This window comes from Bison bison, unplaced genomic scaffold (assembly GCF_000754665.1).
Source record: "Bison bison bison isolate TAMUID 2011002044 unplaced genomic scaffold, Bison_UMD1.0 scf7180017864270, whole genome shotgun sequence".
NCBI classification, from domain to species: domain Eukaryota; kingdom Metazoa; phylum Chordata; class Mammalia; order Artiodactyla; family Bovidae; genus Bison; species Bison bison.
The window spans coordinates 10588607-10595945 of NW_011494842.1; positions in this window are offsets into that span (position 1 = coordinate 10588607).

Genomic DNA, 7339 nt, shown 5'->3' on the forward strand with positions numbered 1-7339 from the left:
ATCAATAGAATTGGTGTTCAGACAAATCAGAAAGTATTTCAAGTAGCATAAAACAGGCAAGTTGTGACCCTCCTTATTTTTAACATATCTAAATAACTTGAAACCACTTTTGGATTATTTGAAAATATTCTGCCTTGCTTTAGAAATAAGAAGTCAGTCATCTTCCTTAATGCTGATATTTTATTATAATTAACTTTAATGTACAGCTGATTTTGTGGTTTAGCATTTATCAGAAATGGATGAAGATCACTTATTCTAAAACGAAAATAGGTATTTTGGTACATGTCTTGCAATTTAACTGACTTAGATCCAGTAACTCAATTCCAGATTCATTTCTTTACTTAAAGCTGTGTTTTACAAGGAATTCTTCCAGGTAGATTTACTGACCAGTTATTGATACTTTGCTAAAAGCCATACAGTTCATGGGAGTATTATTCAGATTTTTCTGTAGCCAGAGTGAGCAGCTGATAATTTCCTCTTTGAAAATTTTTCAACCCAAATCTTCATCCTCCAACAGTTCAGATGCCTAGAGTGGGCAAACGCTCTACCCGCAGCCAGCAGATTGTTGCTGAGTGGTATGTGAACATCTTGGATTGCCAGGTTTTTAATTTATTCATCTCTTAATAGTGGTAACTGATGTGAACATGGGTTAAAAAACAAATGACTTGTCTGTGAGTTTGCAGACCCTCTGCCCTGTTAGATGGAACTTCACAAACTTGAATACTTCATTCTTCTTATTTTGAAGAACTGGGTTTGTATTTTTTGTGTGTTTTTTAAAGAAAATTCTAGACTGTTTTCAGGTGCTCCCTCTGTCCACCCCCATGAAGAGAGGAATGTTCCTATTTAGGTGAGAATCTCAAGGGGATGACTCACTGTTCACAAAAGGCTGTCACCCACCCACCATCTGCTGATCAGATTACTGAACAATATGTATTTGCTTTTAGTCAAATGCTGGTCCATCGGAAAACTGCATCCCTGACCATGTTGTCCTGAGCTCATACACACAGAAATATTTCTCACCCCCTTACCAGGAGTGTTTTACTGACTTATCTTTTGAATACTGTGGCTTCTACACATATTAAGGAATTCTAAAAGAAACAGGTCTACAAAGCACACTGTTGCATTTGCTGCAGAGCTATTGTGCACTCAGTCATTTATGTTCCTTATGGAAAACCCCACAGGAGAATTTTCTTTCAGAGCCAAGTGTCAGGAAATGCTGGTTACCCTTGAGTAAGTGATATGTTTTCCTCACAGTCAAGCAGGTAATGTAACTAGATAACGTTTCTCTTCACTTTCGATGTCATGAAGCTCCAAGTCCATTCTTAGCTCAGCTTTAGTGCTTGCATAGGAACTGTGGCCTACGCATCTGTGTTCTAATTTATTCCCTGGTCCTTATCTTCTATTTAAATTTGGGTTTTCTCTTACTCAGATTTATCTGTAATTTTCTGGATTGTGTGTATAATCGCACTGGGCAACTCAGGTTGATCATGGAAAAGCTAGGGAAATGAGTGATACTTATGCTTAATAATGACTACCTTTTAGATGGTTGGATGGCATCACCGATTCAATGGACATGAGTTAGAGTAAGCTCCGGGAGTTGGTGATGGACAGGGAACTCTGGTGTACTGCAGTCCATGGGGTCGCCGAGAGTCGGACATGACTGAGCGACTGAACTGAACTGAATCCTTACTTCAGACAAGAGTTAAAACTTATGGACCCAAATTTGTTCCTTTTTATGCTGAGTAATATTCCATTGTATGTATGCACTACATCTTCTTTATTCATTCATCTGTCAATGGATATCTAGGTTGCTTCCATGTCCTGGCTATTATAAACAGTGCTGCAGTGAACACGGGGTTACACGTGTCTTTTTGAATTAGGAAGAATCTAGAGCCTGTTAGGGGCTTCTCTGGTGGCTCAGAGGTTAAAGCGTCTGCCTGCAATGCGAGAAACCAGGGTTCAATCCCTGGGTCGGGAAGATCCCCTGGAGAAGGAAATGGCAACCCACTCCAGTACTCTTGCCTGGAGAATCCCATAGACAGAGGAGCCTGGTAGGCTACAGTCCACCGGTTGCAAAGAGTCGGACACAACTGAGCGACTTCACTTTCACTTTCAGAGCCTGTTATACAGAGGGAAGTCAGAAATAGAAAAACAAATATCATATATTAACGCATATATATGGCATCTAGAAAAATGGTGCTTATAAACATGTTTTCAGGGCAGGAATAGAGATGCAGACATAGAGAACGGACTTGTGGGCACAACAGGGGGAGGAGAGGGTGGGACTAACTGAGAGAGGAGCATTGACTTATGTGTACTACCATGTGTAAAACAGATAACTAGTGGGGAGCTGCTGTACAACAAAGGGAGCTCAGCCTGGTCTCTGTGATAACCTAGAGGGGTGGGATGGGGGCGGTGGGGAGCCCCCATCTAGAGGGTAGAGGGAAGGGATGTATGTATACTTATGGCTGATTCATGTTGTTGTCTAGCAGAAACCAATAGACCATTGTAAAGCAATCACCCTCCAATAAAAAATAAATAAAAACCATGAACCCTTCCATGCCGATAAGAATATTTTATTTATAACGTGTCCAGGGTTTTACACTAACTAAATAACCAGAACAATAAATTATTTTCAAAGAAGTTTTAATATTATTGTAAATCTAAAGAATGTCAAAAAAAAAAATAAATAAAGTGTCACTTTTAACTCTGCTTTTGTTCTTCTGAGGGAGGTATTAACAGATAGATTAATGACTGACAATCATAAATGAGATACTTCAAGTCCCAAAATCTCCAAACACTTTTCTCATAGCCTCTCTCAGTACGGTGTTCTAGTAGGCCATGAGGTAAAGAACTAGCTGCCCTATATCTAAAGCATATTCTTTGTTTTAAACCCTTTTCTATCTAATGTATTAGTGATCTGGTTTGTATACACTGGTGTTCATATTTGTACATATACACTTCAACTGAAGGTACATGGAAAGATCCTAAGCAAGATTCATCATTGTCCTAATACATCTTTTATATTTGCTAAATCAAAGGTAGAAAGGTAATTGAGTACCCCCATGACTATTAGGTATTGTTCTCAGACATCAATGTGTCTATGATTTAATATTTTAATCCTGTGTTTATCTTGAGAAAGGACAATAAAGCTGCTTTGTAAGTAAAGACTTAGAATGTCCAGAAAACACTTTTGTAATCCTGTTTTGGCATTTCTTTTCTTAATATACCAGGAACCTCAAAAAATAAATGGGAGTAGTGTAGCCGTATTTCAGTTTTTCTTTACTGGGTTATTCTGTGTCATGAACAAAGAAGATGCAGAGACTGAAGATACAGTTCCTGCTCTCAAGGGCTAACAGTCCAGAACTGTGCTGTCTAATATGGTAGCTTCTAGCTATGTGTGGCTATTTAAGTTGAATTAAAAAATCAGTTCCTCAGTCATACTAGTCACACCTGAGGAGCTGAGTGAGGCTAGTGGTTACTATATTGGACAGTACGTGTAAAGTACATTTCTCTCAATGAAGAAGGTCCTATTGGATAATGCTGCTCTAGAAGTTGTGTGGGAACCATGAGGTAGAGCAAGGTGATTTCAGCCTAAGAAAGATCATGTGTGAAATATGCATAAGAATGACTTGGAGGGACTTCCCTGGTAGTCCAGTGGGTAAGAATCGGCCTGCCAAAGCAGGGAACACTGGCTTGATCCCTGGTCCGGGAACTAACATCCTGTATACCACAGGGCAACTAAGCCCAATGCGCCCCAACTATTGAGCCCACACACCACAACTGATGAAGCCCATGTGAGCCCATGCTCGGCAACAAGAGAAGCCACCACCATGGGAAGCCCATGCACTGCAATTAGAGTGTGGCCCCCTCTTGCTGCAACTAGAGAAAGCCTGCATGCAGCAACCAAGACCCAGTGCAACCGATAAATAAAAAGGATGACTTGGGGGCACATTGAGTCCTGCCAGATTCTGATTTGACGGGTAATGTGGGAGTCTATTTTTAACAAACAACCCAGGTGATTTGATACAGAGGGTGTATAAACTACATTGAGAAAAACCAACCTGGGTAAGTGGGAATAGCTCAACAGAGTGATTCTGAACTTCCTACCTAATTGGCATCTGGGCGCTTGAAACAATTTAAATTTGAGTTAGAGCGACAAGAGTGTTGGGACCACACTTGTACCTTGACTTACGGAGCATTTTCTACCCATTATGTATCTGAAGACTTGTATTATTTTAAATGCCTCTAATTTGTCATGTATATTTTAAATACCTAAAAAGGTATGTGGTAGTTTCAGTCAAGATAGGCTATCCTATACAACAGCAAAAAATAACCCCGAAACATAAGGCTTACACTAGCAATTAAGTTCTTTACCCTCACAGTGACAGTCACCACTTCTACTGACAATTCATGCCAGAATTAGTCACAGAACCAAACCTTAAGGAAGTCTGGACATGCATCCTACTATGTGACCAGAGGAGAGGAGAACCAGACACTTGTGAGCAGCACTAATGATTACCCCATGATGGTAAAGGAAACACGGTGATCAAACTACAAGCGAGGTGAGACCTCCAGAAACACACAGCAGGGTGGTGAATGGCACAGACATAAAGGACTAGGATGAACTTTGGGGGAAAGTTCCTTGGTTTGGAGAAAGAAGCCAAGGTAAAATGACCAAGAACAGAATGCTGAGTTAGTGTTTTCTGGACGAACATCCTTAATTACTTGGATGTTTGATCCTGCAGAGAGGATTAAACATCCTTCTCTTCTTCCTGAAACAGATCTTATCCGAGGCTTAAGATTCTTTCATTAGAGGCTGATGTAGGGCATTATGACAGAGACACAGAGACACATCTGTGTATGATGTTACCATGCCAGAGAAAGACTAGGAAGCCAGTGGCCTTGAAGGAAACGTGCCTCTTTCTGAATCCGGGAAGAAGAATGTTCAGTCTGGTGGTTGCCTGAAAGCCCCCTTGTGTATCTCTCAATAAAGGCAGCTCTTGGAGAAGGCATTTATTCCACTGACACCAGGACTTGCCTGTTGTGCAGCTGCATCATTAGCTGAGGCTGAGAGAATCAGTGGATATGCAGTGTGAGGGAGAAATAAATCTTGTAAGCTATTGAGATTTGGGGGATCATTTGTTTCTGCAGTGTAACCTCACCCATACTAACTGATAGTATATTTATTCTTTCAGTGTCTATGCAGATGAAGCTGTTGAGATCCATCAGGCAGACGATAATTTAGAATGAGAGATAAGGGAGAAATATTTGTTCTAAAATGCCAGAGGAACTTACAGGTGATTTCTTGATTAAGGCATAGAGAGGAGAGTATTTTAGGTTCTCAGGCTTCTTTAGATGTGAGTGGGCAAGAATGGGGAGAATTCTCTCCCAATATCATGAAAGGGGAGTAAAAATCACAGTTCAGTCAAAAGACAAGAAATATTTCTAAAACTCATGACGCATGAGTTAAGGAAAATAATCCAAAGGAAACAGAAGCAAAGGAACTAAACAAGCATTGCATAAAATAGGAAATACAAATTGCCAAAAAATATGAAAAAAAACAGTCATCGTCACTTATAAAAAGGAAAATTCAAATCAGATGGGAAGTGTTACAACCTTCCTGGAAAGTAAAACTGTTGACTTCTATTAAAATTTAATACTTATCTATAGATCCTCATAGGAGTCTACTGTCCTCTCCCCTCAGCAGCACTATTTACAATGGGAAACTGGAAACTAGAAAGTCTAGAATGTTTAAATGAATTATAAAACATCTATACTATGGACTGTTGTTGTTTTTTGATCACTAAGTTGTATGCAACCCTTTGTGACCTCACAGACTGTAGCCCACCAGGCTCCTTTGTCCATGGGATTTCCCAAGCAAAAATACTGAAGAGGATTATTATTTCCTTCTCCAGGGGATCGCCCCAATCCAGGGATTGAACCTACGTCTCCTGCATTGGCAGGCAGATTCTTTACCACTGAGCATACTATGGACTATTACTTGGTTATTAAAAAGAATGGCATCTATAGATAATGACCTTTGAAGATATAATTATACATTATTTTTATATAATTGATTTATTATTAAGAGGGATAGAAAGTTCTAGAGCACCGTAGAGTATGATGTTATATTTATCAAAAATATTAAAAAGGGGGAAATTTTAAACTTACATATTAGCATTCTACTGCTACTGTAAAAACCCACTCCAGTGTTATTCCTGGAGAATCCCAGGGATGGGGGAGCCTGGTGGGCTGCCGACTATGGGGTCGTGCAGAGTCAGACATGACTGAAGTGACTTAGCAGCAGCTGCTGTAAAAATTACAGCAGCAGAAAGACAGCTTAAAACAGTACACGTTTATTCTATTCTCTAGACTTCTGGAGGCCAGAAGTCCAAAATCAGTGTTGCTGAGTTAAAATCAACATCTGGGTAGAGCCACACTCACTTGAATAGTTAGAGGAAAATGTTCCTTATATTTTCCACTTCTGGTGGCAGACAGCATTCCTTGGCTTACAGTCACATCACACCAATCCCCACAGTCATTTTCACATGACCTTTCTCGCTTTTGTATTAAATCTCTATCAGTCTCCTTCTTAGGACACATATGGTTGCATTTAGGGCACATCAGATAATCCAAGATAACCTCATCTCAAGATTCCTAACTGAATCACCGGTACTGTGACCCTTTTCCCATATAAGGTGACATTCACAGGCTCCAGAGATTAGTATCTGGACATGTTGAGGGCCGTTATTTGGCCTACCACAACATATTTATACAGATTTATGAACTTAGAGAGACTAAGGTTGAAGGATAAATATCACCAACTTTTTAACACAAGTTTCTTTCAAATGGATGTGGCTGGGGAAAGAGATGTTTTTGTATATACTTTGTTTGACTTGCTAAAAATAATAAAATTGAAAAATTTGGGGAAAAAACAGAGAAGAGCAAAAATTTCAGGTAAATGCAAACAGAAAGGAGAGGTAGCAATATTAATTTTCCTATAATGGAATTCAGAAAGGGGGAGTAGGAGTGGGGAGAAGAGGGAGAAGAAGGGGAAGAAGAGGAACAGACAACAGCTGCTGTGGAGGATTTTTAGTTGAAACTCACTGAGTTTGATCACAACAGTTTTAAACAGAACTTTAAAGTTGGCTTAAAGCTCAACATTCAGAAAACTAAGATCATGGCATCCGGTCCCATCACTTCATGGCAAATAGATGTGGAAACAGTGTCAGACTTTATTTTTCTGGGCTCCAAAATCACTGCAGATGGTGACTGCAGCCATGAAATTAAAAGATGCTTACTCCTTGGAAGGAAAGTTATGACCAACCTAGATCTG